Genomic DNA, 12,150 nt, shown 5'->3' with positions numbered 1-12,150 from the left:
TTTGGCCATTGCAGCAGACTACAAATGTCTTACTTCTAAAAATGTACTTTCGACAAAAAGACGTTTGTGAGTGCATGTATGCAGATTAAGTTATTTTAAATGTTCTCTTGGATCACAAACACGCACAGATCCACAGAGTTGTAACTATTCAAGATCCAACAAAGGAGAAAGAAGAATTTTATTTAATAGTTGTTTTGAACAGTGAGAGCTTGATCCAAGGTTCGTCAAAACATTTCACAAACACTTTCACATAAGAAAAAACAAGGCACAGCAAAGTAATCACAAAGTGTTAAAAGTATAACAGAAATTCAAATTTATAGCTAACACCGAATATTAAATACAGCACCTAAAAAAAAAACACTAAGAGAAACGGAACCTTTCTTATGGTCATAAGAAATTAACAGCATTAAAACATCCCAGAAATGTTATGAAAGGAACAGAAGGATAAAGTGGAAAAAAAGTTAAAAATAAATGGAACCGGGGGAGGAGCCAAGTTTGCGACCGTGATGGCCGCAATGTAGCTCGGCTCCGCTAGCCTTCCTGCCCAACACATATATCCTGACACGCATCCTGCCCCGAGACGACATACTCGGGAAGACACGGAAAGACGAAGGAAAGCTTGGACTCACCATCTGTCCCGGGGGCTCCTGCGAGCGGCGGATCCGAAGTTACACCACTGCTTGGTCTGGGGCCTCCACGGCGTAGAGACCGGGGACTTGCCTGTGGAGGTCAGCCGGGGAGATGGCGTCGACGGCGGCCCCTGGTGGAGAGGAGAGGTCGCCTGGGAGAGGCCGTGGTGCGGTTATGCCGATGGCAACGGATCGGGCCCTGTCCAGCGGGCGGAGGGCCCCGTGGTGAGGTGCGGCACGCCGTGGACGGGGGAAGACCGTGTAGGAGGCTCCCCCCTTTGTTGCCTTGTCGGGCCATCTTGAAGCCCTGCGCCCGGAGTTGGCGTGTGGCGCCCGCGGGGCGGTGGCGCTGGCGGTCCCCCTTTTGGTGGCTCTCCTTTCTGCACCCAGATTGTCATTCCTGGGGCTCGAGGGCGCTCCCGTGGTGGCCTTGCTTGAGAGCCCGCTCCAGAAGTTGAGGCGCACGGGGACGCGGCTGGATCTGCAAGATGGCGGCCAGCGCCCTGAGTCACGGACTGAACCAGGGCGGCAAATGTGTTGCTGAAGTGTACGGGGGTCTGGTCATGTGAGCGGGAGCCCACGCTTGGTGATGTTTTAGACGCCTTAAAGACTTTACGTGCGACCCTGGCCCTCGACGCCCTTGTGCTGGATGGAAGGACGGCCGCCATTGCTGTCGGGCCGTCCCTCATGGACGCGGCTCAGCTCCGAGTGTGTGCTGTTTCGTCCCCCTCTGTTGCCGTGAGGAGTGCTGTCACTGTGCATCAGCAAGACTATACACCAGCGGCCCCGGATCCCGGGGTCGCCTTGATTGTCGCGGGCGTGGGCACCGCGTCGGAGCCCGTTCCTGCTCGACTGATCGGGGAACAACGTTGATTGCCGATTCGAACTGCCCCGGCGAGACCCCAGTGTTATCCTGCGGGGACGACTACTTTCCTGGGCGGTGAGACTGTACCCACACTGTTTGTTGTTCCGTTGTCGTTGCTGAAACGTCTAGACTGCCGCACAAAAGTTCTTGCTTGGCCGCTGGAGTCCTCTGGCTTGCTCCCATGGTCTGTCCTGCTTCGACCATACGGCCTCTCCACTTAGATTTGTTTACTGCCCACTACTCTACCACGCGCGGTAGCGATGGCTAGGAAAGGACAGGGTGAGCCGGTTCTGGACCCGGAGGACTAATGGTTGGCGGATGGAGATGAGGAGTGCCCTCAACCATGATACTATGGACGATTCCTTCGAAGGTTTATGATACCCGAGACTATGTCGATTTCGTTTTGGTGTTGCATTAATGTGTGTGATGGCGGGGGGTAGGGGCCGAATGGTTCGATTGATGGCTCTCTCTCCCACTGGTTCTTTTTCCTTTTTGTCTCTTTTGTTTCCTTTCCCTCTCTCTAACTTTTCCTATATTTCGGGTCTCCTATTTAGGGCGACAGGCATGCTGCTTGGGGGGGGGGGGTAGGCCGTAGCCTTCTGTAGGGGTGCAGGGTGGGGTGGGTTCTTTTTTCTGACCGTTTTTTTAGTTTCTACGGCTCTTTTGTGTCCCTTTCTTAGGACGCCGTGGCTGTGCGTGTTTCCCACGGTGTGATTGCTTGTGTGGGGGGGGGGGGGGGGAGGGGGGGGGAGGTGTCCTTACTCTATACGATATTGATTGCACAGATATCCTGACTTGAATGCCCCACACCCAATAACGTGGTCCCCAGTCACTTTGTTCGCCCTTATCGCTGTGGGGGCGCGTACAGCAGCACGGCGTTCCTTCTTTTCTTTCTTTTTTAGCGTTCCCCCTTTTTATCTAATCTTCTGGGTCAGAATAGAGAATGACTAACTCCTTTTGCCGTTCTGGTTACTCAGTTAGGTATAAGTAATAATTTGGTGGTCTGTGTGCACGTGGCGGGCTACGATGGGTATTGATTGGAAATATGGCATCTATATTCTGATTGCTGTAGACTATTGCTGATAACCGTTTTTATTGATGCCTTAATGTTTTGCTGCTTGATTCGTGGCCCGCTATGGGCACTCAGATGATTAAACTGCAACTGATCCTGCTATAATTTCTATTATAAAATTAACCTTATTTGATCCTACATCCGGTCACACTCAGCTCCTCTACGATTGAACTACTTGTTCGCAATAAACTGGGTGACTGCCGTGAAACCTCTATTGATTTACGTGCTTTTCAGATTGTTTCGTGGCCGTCCTAATTGGTTGTAGGCCCGTATTTGTATGCTACTATCTGCACAATAAAGGTTTTCAAAAATTTTAAACAAAAAAAAAAAAAAATTAAATCAATGAAAACCGTTAAAATGTACAAGTTACTGTTTGCTCAGGTAACCGTAATTCACCCTCAAAGAGCTGCTAGGACCTCTGAAGGCGTCAAATATGCACCTTTCTCAGATATACCCTTGAATGCACATCAGACCCTACTGTAAAACAAACTTCTCCCCCAGGAGATCCCCATTAGTCGTTAACACTGACTTGTGTCTCAAAAGCAAGGAATACAAACATTTTTTTCTCATTAAGGAAAGATGCTTTTAATATACAATTAGATAAAAAAAGATAGATAAATATTCCCACAAAAAATACAAAAGGTTACAGCTACTTTATAGTTTTTTTTTTAAATGTAGAAACTCACTGAAAAAACTCAAGGTCATAGGGACGTTCTGGTTAGGCTGAAATTTGACTCTTACAAAACCAGAGAAATTCAGCAGGTATAATTGAGCTAACTATAACTTATGCCCCGAAAAAGCACCGCTTATGACCTCACATATTAGATCACCCATGACACGTCCCAGTAACCTTTGGTTTTTTCAGTGAATTTCTATGGTTTTAACGAGTAGTCGCGTTTGTAGAGTGGTGTGGAAAGGGGGGAGGTGGGACCTCCAACCAGCTCTCACGAACCCAGTTGTGTCACACTTACTAGAGGTAACAGGAGAGCTTGCTGGCCCTTAAGAACCTTCAGGATTCAAGGGAAATTCGTCCACCAACCGGTATAGCACCAGGAGGCACTTTAGCAGAGTGGTAGAGAAAGGGGGCATTGTCTCCAAAGACCTCTCAGCAATACCACTGTGTGCGACTTACTGGAGGCAACTGGAGGTCTAGTTGAACCCCTGCAAGGACCCTCTGGAGCCAAGGGGACTTTACACCCAACTAACAGTTCACCAGGAGGCGCGTTTGCAGAGTGTGGAAGTAAGGGGCAGGGCCTTGGGTAACTGTCCGGTCTTTTTTTCGTTATTTTAATTCAGAAAGGGGAGGCTGCGTGGACAGGCCTATTTCGAATAGAGAAGGGGGGCTAAGCGCCTCCCCTCCCTTGGCGATTTCAGCCCCAGGAACCACATCCCCAGGGTGTCCGGCCATGTGTGGGTGCACTGGTCCTCCTCCATATTAAGGTTTTATTTTGCCTCAGGGAGGTGGTGGTCTCAGAGTCTGCGGCGTTCTCTGTGGGCCCCACACACAGACTTCAGATTTTGCCCTGGTGAATGGCGGTCCCCAGGACACAGGGGTTGCTGATCAGGCACCCATCGCATTTCTGTTTAAAACAAGCCTTTGGGAGGTGGCAGTCCCCGAGGGAGGTTGTACGAGCCTCCCCGCACTAGTTTTAGAAATAGCCCAGGGAAGGTGGCAGTCCCGGGTGCTAGGATGGGGCCGTGCAGGCCCCCATTTCATTTGAATAGTTTGCCCCAGGGAGGTGGCCCACCCGGCACAACCCACATAATTAAAATACACTGTCCCCATGATTTCGCCTACCCGGGGACTTCCCATAACAAGCATTGGAAATGCAATAGGTCTCGCATTAGAAAAGTTGGAGTTATTGGTATTGTAAATGACATGTTATTTATTTGTTGGTTTTTAAAATTGCTAAATTGATGGCTGTGTCATTTACAATGCCAATAGTTATAACTTTTGCGAATGTGACACCTATAGCATTTGGAATGCAACATATTTTGTATTTACGTGACTTAGATGGCAGCTCTTGTCGTTAGGCCACATCTCTAGAGAGCAGGAGAGTGCAGCAGGGGAGAGAAGCACAGCAATGCAATAGGTCTTGCATTAGGAAAGTTTGAGCTATTGGTATTGTAAAGGACACATTTTTTATTTATTTATGTGCTTGTTTTGAAAATAGCGAATTAATAGCTTTGTTATTTACAATGCCAATAGTTTTATCTTTTGCAAATGTGACACCTATTGTAACACAATATGTGTTGTGAGGGTGGGTGAGGGTGAGGGTGAGGGGTTGAGGGTGAGGTGTTGAGGGTGAGTGAGGGTGAGGTGTTGAGGGTGAGTGAGGGTGAGGTGTTGAGGGTGAGTGAGGCTGAGTGAGGGTGAGGGGTTAAGGGGGAGGGGTCGAGGGTGAGGGGTTGAGGGTGAGGGAGGGTGAGGGGTTGAGGGTGAGTGAGGGTGAGGGGTTGAGGGTGAGAGGATGAGGGTGAGTGAGGATGAGGGGTTGAGGGTGGGTGAGGGTGAGTGAGGGTGAGGGTGAGTGAGGGTGAGGATGAGTGAGGGTGAGGGAGGGTGAGGGTGAGTGAGGGTGAGGGTGAATGTGAGTGAGGGTGAGTGAGGGTGAGTGAGGGTGAGTGAGGGTGAGTGAGGGTGAGTGAGGGTGAGTGAGGGTGAGTGAGGGTGAGTGAGTGAGGGTGAGTGAGGGTGAGGGTGAGTGAGGGTGAGTGAGGGTGAGGGTGAGTGAGGGTGGGTGAGGGTGAGTGAGGATGAGGGGTTGAGGGTGGGTGAGGGTGAGTGAGGTTGAGGGTGAGTGAGGTTGAGGGTGAGTGAGGGTGAGTGTGAGTGAGGGTGAGGATGAGAGGATGAGGGTGACTGAGGGTGAGGGGTTGAGGGTGAGTGAGGGTGAGGGGTTGAGGGTGAGTGAGGGTGAGTTAGGGTGAGGGGGTGAGGGTGAGTGAGGGTGAGGTATTGAGGGTGAGTGAGGGTGAGTGAGGGTGGGTGAGGGGTTGAGGGTGAGTGAGGGTGAGTTAGGGTGAGGGGTTGAGGGTGAGTGAGGGTGAGTTAGGGTGAGGGGTTGAGGGTGGGTGAGGGTGAGTGAGGGTGAGGTATTGAGGGTGAGTGAGGGTGAGTGAGGGTGAGTGAGGGTGAGGGGTTGAGGGTGAGTGAGGGTGAGTGGTTGAGGGTGAGTGAGGGTGAGTGAGGGTATGTATGTATGTATGTTGAGTTTGAGGGTGAGTGAGGGTGAGGTGTTGAGGGTGAGTGAGGGTGAGGTGTTGAGGGTGAGTGAGGGTGAGGGGTTGAGGGTGAGTGAGGGTGAGGGGTTGAGGGTGAGTGAGGGTGAGGGGTTGAGGGTGAGTGAGGGTGAGGGGTTGAGGGTGAGTGAGGGTGAGTGAGGGTGAGGGTGAGTAAGGGTGAGGGGGTGAGGGGTTGAGGGTGAGTGAGGGTGGGTGAGGGTGAGGGGTTGAGGGTGAGTGAGGGTGAGGGGTTGAGGGTGAGTGAGGGTGAGGTGTTGAGGGTGAGTGAGGGTGAGTGAGGGTGAGGGTGAGGTGTTGAGGGTGAGTGAGGGTGGGTGAGGGTGAGTGAGGGTGAGTGAGGGTGGGTGAGGGGTTGAGGGTGAGTGAGGGTGAGGGTGAGGGTGAGTGAGGGTGAGGGGTTGAGGGTGAGGGGCTGAGGGTGAGGGGCTGAGGGTGAGGGGCTGAGGGTGAGTGAGGGTGAGGGGTTGAGGGTGAGTGAGGGTGAGAGGTTGAGGGTGAGTGAGGGTGAGGGGTTGAGGGTGATAGAGGATGAGTGAGAGTGAGGGTGAGTGAGGGGTTGAGGGTGAGGGGTTGAGGGTGAGTGAGGGTGAGGGGTTGAGGGTGAGTGAGGGTGAGGTGTTGAGGGTGAGGGTGAGTGAGGTGTTGAGGGTGAGGAGTTGAGGGTGGGTGAGGGGTTGAGGGTGGGTGAGGGTGAGGGTGAGGGGTTGAGGGTGAGTGAGGGTGAGGGGTTGAGGGTGAAGTGTTGAGGGTGAGGGTGGGTGAGCGTGAGGGAGGGGTTGTGGGTGAGCGTGAGGGAGGGGTTGAGGGTGAGGTGTTGAGGGTGAGTGAGGGTGTGGGTGAGGGGTTGAGGGTGAGGGGTTGAGGGTGAGTGAGGGTGAGTGAGGGTGGGTGAGGGTGAGGGTTGAGGGTGAGTGAGGGTGAGGTGTTGAGGGTGAGTGAGGGGTGTTGAGGGTGAGTGAGGGGTTGAGGGTGGGTGAGGGTGAGGGTGAGTGAGGGTGAGGGGTTGAGGGTGAGTGAGGGTGAGGGGTTGAGGGTGAGGGGTTGAGGGTGAGTGAGGGTGAGGGGTTGAGGGTGAGGGGTTGAGGGTGAGTGAGGGTGAGGGGTTGAGGGTGAGGGGCTGAGGGTGAGTGAGGGTGAGGGGTTGAGGGTGAGTGAGGGTGAGGGGTTGAGGGTGAGTGAGGGTGAGAGGTTGAGGGTGAGGGGTTGAGGGTGAGGGGTTAAGGGTGAGTGAGGGTGAGGGGTTGAGGGTGAGTGAGGGTGAGGTGTTGAGGGTGAGGGTGGGTGAGCGTGAGGGTGAGCGTGAGGGTGAGTGAGGTGTTGAGGGTGAGGAGTTGAGGGTGAGTGAGGGTGAGGGGTTGAGGGTGAGTGAGGGTGAGGGTGAGGGGTTGAGGGTGAGTGAGGGTGAGGGGTTGAGGGTAAGTGAGGGTGAGGGTGGGTGAGCGTGAGGGAGGGGTTGAGGGTGAGGTGTTGAGGGTGAGTGAGGGTGTGGGTGAGGGGTTGAGGGTGAGTGAGGGTGAGGGGTTGAGGGTGAGTGAGGGTGAGTGAGGGTGAGGGGTTGAGGGTGAGTGAGGGTGAGAGGTTGAGAGTGAGTGAGGGTGAGGGGTTGAGGGTGATAGAGGATGAGTGAGAGTGAGGGTGAGTGAGGGGTTGAGGGTGAGGGGTTGAGGGTGAGTGAGGGTGAGGGGTTGAGGGTGAGTGAGGGTGAGGTGTTGAGGGTGAGGGTGGGTGAGGGTGAGCGTGAGGGTGAGTGAGGTGTTGAGGGTGAGGAGTTGAGGGTGAGTGAGGGTGAGGGGTTGAGGGTGAGTGAGGGTGAGGGGTTGAGGGTGGGTGAGGGGTTGAGGGTGAGTGAAAGTGAGGTGGTGAGGGTGAGGGTGGGTGAGCGTGAGGGAGGGGTTGAGGGTGAGGTGTTGAGGGTGAGTGAGGGTGTGGGTGAGGGGTTGAGGGTGAGGGGTTGAGGGTGAGTGAGGGTGAGTGAGGGTGGGTGAGGGGTTGAGGGTGAGTGAGGGTGAGGTGTTGAGGGTGAGTGAGGGTGAGGGTGAGGTGTTGAGGGTGAGTGAGGGTGAGTGAGGGTGAGTGAGGGTGAGTGAGGGGTTGAGGGTGAGTGAGGGTGAGGGTGAGGGTGGGTGAGGGGTTGAGGGTGAGTGAGGGTGAGGGGTTGAGGGTGAGGGTGAGAGTGAGGGTGAGTGAGGGGTTGAGGGTGAGGGGTTGAGGGTGAGTGAGGGTGAGGGGTTGAGGGTGAGTGAGGGTGAGGTGTTGAGGGTGAGGGTGGGTGAGCGTGAGTGAGGTGTTGAGGGTGAGGGTGGGTGAGCGAGGTGTTGAGGGTGAGGAGTTGAGGGTGAGTGAGGGTGAGGGGTTGAGGGTGGGTGAGGGGTTGAGGGTGAGTGAGGGTGAGGGGTTGAGGGTGAGTGAGGGTGAGGTGTTGAGGGTGAGTGAGGGTGGGTGAGCGTGAGGGAGGGGTTGAGGGTGAGGTGTTGAGGGTGAGTGAGGGTGTGGGTGAGGGGTTGAGGGTGAGTGAGGGTGAGGGGTTGAGGGGGAGTGAGGGTGAGGGGTTGAGGGTGAGTGAGGGTGAGGGGTTGAGGGTGAGGGGCTGAGGGTGAGTGAGGGTGAGGGGTTGAGGGTGAGTGAGGGTGAGGGGTTGAGGGTGAGTGAGGGTGAGAGGTTGAGGGTGAGGGGTTGAGGGTGAGGGGTTGAGGGTGAGTGAGGGTGAGGGGTTGAGGGTGAGTGAGGGTGAGGTGTTGAGGGTGAGGGTGGGTGAGCGTGAGGGTGAGCGTGAGGGTGAGTGAGGTGTTGAGGGTGAGGAGTTGAGGGTGAGTGAGGGTGAGGGGTTGAGGGTGAGTGAGGGTGAGGGTGAGGGGTTGAGGGTGAGTGAGGGTGAGGGGTTGAGGGTGAGTGAGGGTGAGGGGTTGAGGGTAAGTGAGGGTGAGGGTGGGTGAGCGTGAGGGAGGGGTTGAGGGTGAGGTGTTGAGGGTGAGTGAGGGTGTGGGTGAGGGGTTGAGGGTGAGTGAGGGTGAGGGGTTGAGGGTGAGTGAGGGTGAGGGGTTGAGGGTGAGTGAGGGTGAGAGGTTGAGAGTGAGTGAGGGTGAGGGGTTGAGAGTGAGTGAGGGTGAGGGGTTGAGAGTGAGTGAGGGTGAGTGAGAGTGAGGGTGAGTGAGGGGTTGAGGGTGAGGGGTTGAGGGTGAGTGAGGGTGAGGGGTTGAGGGTGAGTGAGGGTGAGGTGTTGAGGGTGAGGGTGGGTGAGGGTGAGCGTGAGGGTGAGTGAGGTGTTGAGGGTGAGGAGTTGAGGGTGAGTGAGGGTGAGGGGTTGAGGGTGAGTGAGGGTGAGGGGTTGAGGGTGAGTGAGGGTGAGGGGTTGAGGGTGAGTGAAAGTGAGGTGGTGAGGGTGGGTGAGCGTGAGGGAGGGGTTGAGGGTGAGGTGTTGAGGGTGAGTGAGGGTGTGGGTGAGGGGTTGAGGGTGAGGGGTTGAGGGTGAGTGAGGGTGAGTGAGGGTGGGTGAGGGTGGGTGAGGGGTTGAGGGTGAGTGAGGGTGAGGTGTTGAGGGTGAGTGAGGGTGAGGGTGAGGGTGAGGTGTTGAGGGTGAGTGAGGGTGGGTGAGGGTGAGTGAGGGTGAGTGAGGGTGAGTGAGGGGTTGAGGGTGAGTGAGGGGTTGAGGGTGAGTGAGGGTGAGGGTGAGGGTGGGTGAGGGGTTGAGGGTGAGTGAGGGTGAGGGGTTGAGGGTGAGGGGCTGAGGGTGAGTGAGGGTGAGGGGTTGAGGGTGAGTGAGAGTGAGGGGTTGTGAGGGTGAGAGTGAGGGTGAGTGAGGGGTTGAGGGTGAGGGGTTGAGGGTGAGTGAGGGTGAGGGGTTGAGGGTGAGTGAGGGTGAGGTGTTGAGGGTGAGGGTGGGTGAGCGTGAGTGAGGTGTTGAGGGTGAGGGTGGGTGAGCGAGGTGTTGAGGGTGAGGAGTTGAGGGTGAGTGAGGGTGAGGGGTTGAGGGTGGGTGAGGGGTTGAGGGTGGGTGAGGGGTTGAGGGTGAGTGAGGGTGAGGGGTTGAGGGTGAGTGAGGGTGAGGTGTTGAGGGTGAGTGAGGGTGAGGGTGGGTGAGCGTGAGGGAGGGGTTGAGGGTGAGGTGTTGAGGGTGAGTGAGGGTGTGGGTGAGGGGTTGAGGGTGAGTGAGGGTGAGGGGTTGAGGGGGAGTGAGGGTGTGACCATATCCATTCCAGACACTGATAATTAATTGGCGACAAAAGTTATTATTTGACGTGGCATATCTTAATTGCTAGGTTTTTTAATTACTAGTTGATGTTTAATTTTTGTAATCATTTTTTTAAGTATGCACCTCTTAAAAAATAAATAAAAATATTGCTTGTTATGTATTTCCATTTGTAGACCTAGAATAGTTATGGTGCATTGTATGTAGCTTTAAAAAATAATAAAAATGTAGACTGCTCAATGTATTTGCAGGTTGCCTCTTTCTGTCAAATAATATCCCTTGTTCAACTTACTATAGTGGCGCGGCATACTATGAAGCAGAGGAGGACTGACTGTCAGAGCCTTGCTCTTTCCTCTCTTGCCAACAGGGCTACTCCAGAATAAGACCACGAAAACCATAATTTGTGAAACATGGCCATTTGACTCGCAGCCCGGTCAGTGGAGGGGCTCCGCTTTCTGATCCGTAGAGGCTGATGGCAGTCACTTTCTTGAAGAGGAAATGGGGAATAAAAACTTTACTTTTGCAGTGATGTCGATGAACCTGGCTTGATGTCACACTGCTGCATTGTGCTGATTTTCTAAGTAAAAACATGCATAGTGAGGAGCACTAATACGGGTTTGAGATGGTGGAAGAGCTGCTTATCTCTTATGGAGATAGATTATCTGGGGGGAGGAAGGGCTCCTAATGGGAAGTGTAGACGGGGAGAAATTGAGAAAAAAAAGCTGAGCAGGGAGGGTGTTATTGCGGCTATCTGTTTGCCCGAGGGGAGGAGAAATGCAGGCCTGAGGCAGAGCACACGCTGAGAAGCTTGTGGGAGGGGGGCTGGGCTGCCTTTGATCTGGTAATGCGAGGCAGGCAGGCAGGGGGCTGGTGGCATTGTGCACGCGCTTTTTAGGGCTTGCGCTTGCGCAATGACCTAAAAAGCACATGCACTTGAAGAAATCGCCAGTGGAATCGCCAGTGGTGGATCAACACTGGATAAGCCGTAATAGAGCTTCGCCAGCGATGCGCAGAAGCGCATCAGCAGGCGAGCCCTAAAAAACGCACCGAAGCCATATCTGGGTGGACAGAGTATTCCTACCTTGCTCTCTTTTCTTTATTTCTTGTGGAACTCTGTTTTAAGCCAAGTCAAGATGGATGGCTTTAAGCTAAGTCAAGATGGATGCCAAAACTTCCTGGTTGAAGTGCTGCCAGCCAATCAAACTTCAGTAGGATCCACGAGTCCTCTTCAAGGATCCGCGTCCCCAGACTTCTATTTTTTTTTTTACTTAAATACCTCTAAAACTAATTAATATATTTACACCAAATTACAAAAAGCATGCTTTCTGCAAAATTTGGTGCAATTGTGTTCAACGGTTTCGGCTGTAGTCGTTCATGTACAAAATCCCTATGGGACAATCCATGGGGAAAAACTTTCAACATAGCAGCTGAACAAGAAGGGGAAATGTTTTGAAAATTTTGGGAAGATTCATCAAGTGGCGCCAGAGTTATTGACAAAACTAAAAAAAGATTTTTTTATGGAAACATGGACCTAACTGTAACAACCTACTGGCGACCACCAGTAGAGGGGTATATTATATATATCGTCCAAACAAAGAGGTCTAAGAGCAGCGCACTTTTGCTGCTGGTACTAGCGTGATAGGTTAAAAGATCAAGGTCCCCCAACAGATGCCTTCACAAGGAATAAAACACTACACACCCGGAGACTCCAATTAGAAGTATTCTTTAATGAGCATACAGCTTTTGACACCACATCAGAGAAAAAAACAAGGGCTCTATGAAGGAGTGAGTGGATGGGTGTGCGAGTAGGGGTGCAGGTCTGAGAATGGGTAAGTGAGAAATTATGAGAGGGCATACGAGAGGTTGTATGGAGTGAGAGTGGATACGAGTGCTTCTGTGGAGGATCTCATGAGTGATGTAATGGCAGGTCATATCAGTGCACTGCATGGGCGTAAGTTAGTTTGCTACGGTAACTATAACTGCTGAATTTCTATGGTTTAATTACAAGTATAAATGTCAGCCTAACTAAAACGTCCCTGTAGCCTTTGTTTTTTTCAGTGAATTTTTAAGGTTTTTTTCAATTCTAGTTCCTTACTATAGCTACCCTGAAACCTTTGCCTTTTAAGTGAATATATATCAATTTCCAAGAAAA

The 12,150-nt window shown here is 53.0% G+C and overlaps 1 protein-coding gene across 3 annotated transcripts in view; it reads right to left on the bottom strand.

Annotated features, from left to right (window-relative positions):
- Positions 1-12,150, bottom strand: part of LOC147748976 (gametocyte-specific factor 1-like) — a 657,206-nt gene that overhangs the window by 585,201 nt on the left and 59,855 nt on the right. The gene's annotated exons all lie outside the window — the stretch shown is intronic.

The sequence above is a fragment of the Lissotriton vulgaris genome, chromosome 1_1 (assembly GCF_964263255.1).
Source record: "Lissotriton vulgaris chromosome 1_1, aLisVul1.2, whole genome shotgun sequence".
Classification (NCBI taxonomy): domain Eukaryota; kingdom Metazoa; phylum Chordata; class Amphibia; order Caudata; family Salamandridae; genus Lissotriton; species Lissotriton vulgaris.
Note: the sequence above shows the minus strand (reverse complement) of the source record. Positions and strands in the feature narration are given on the sequence as shown.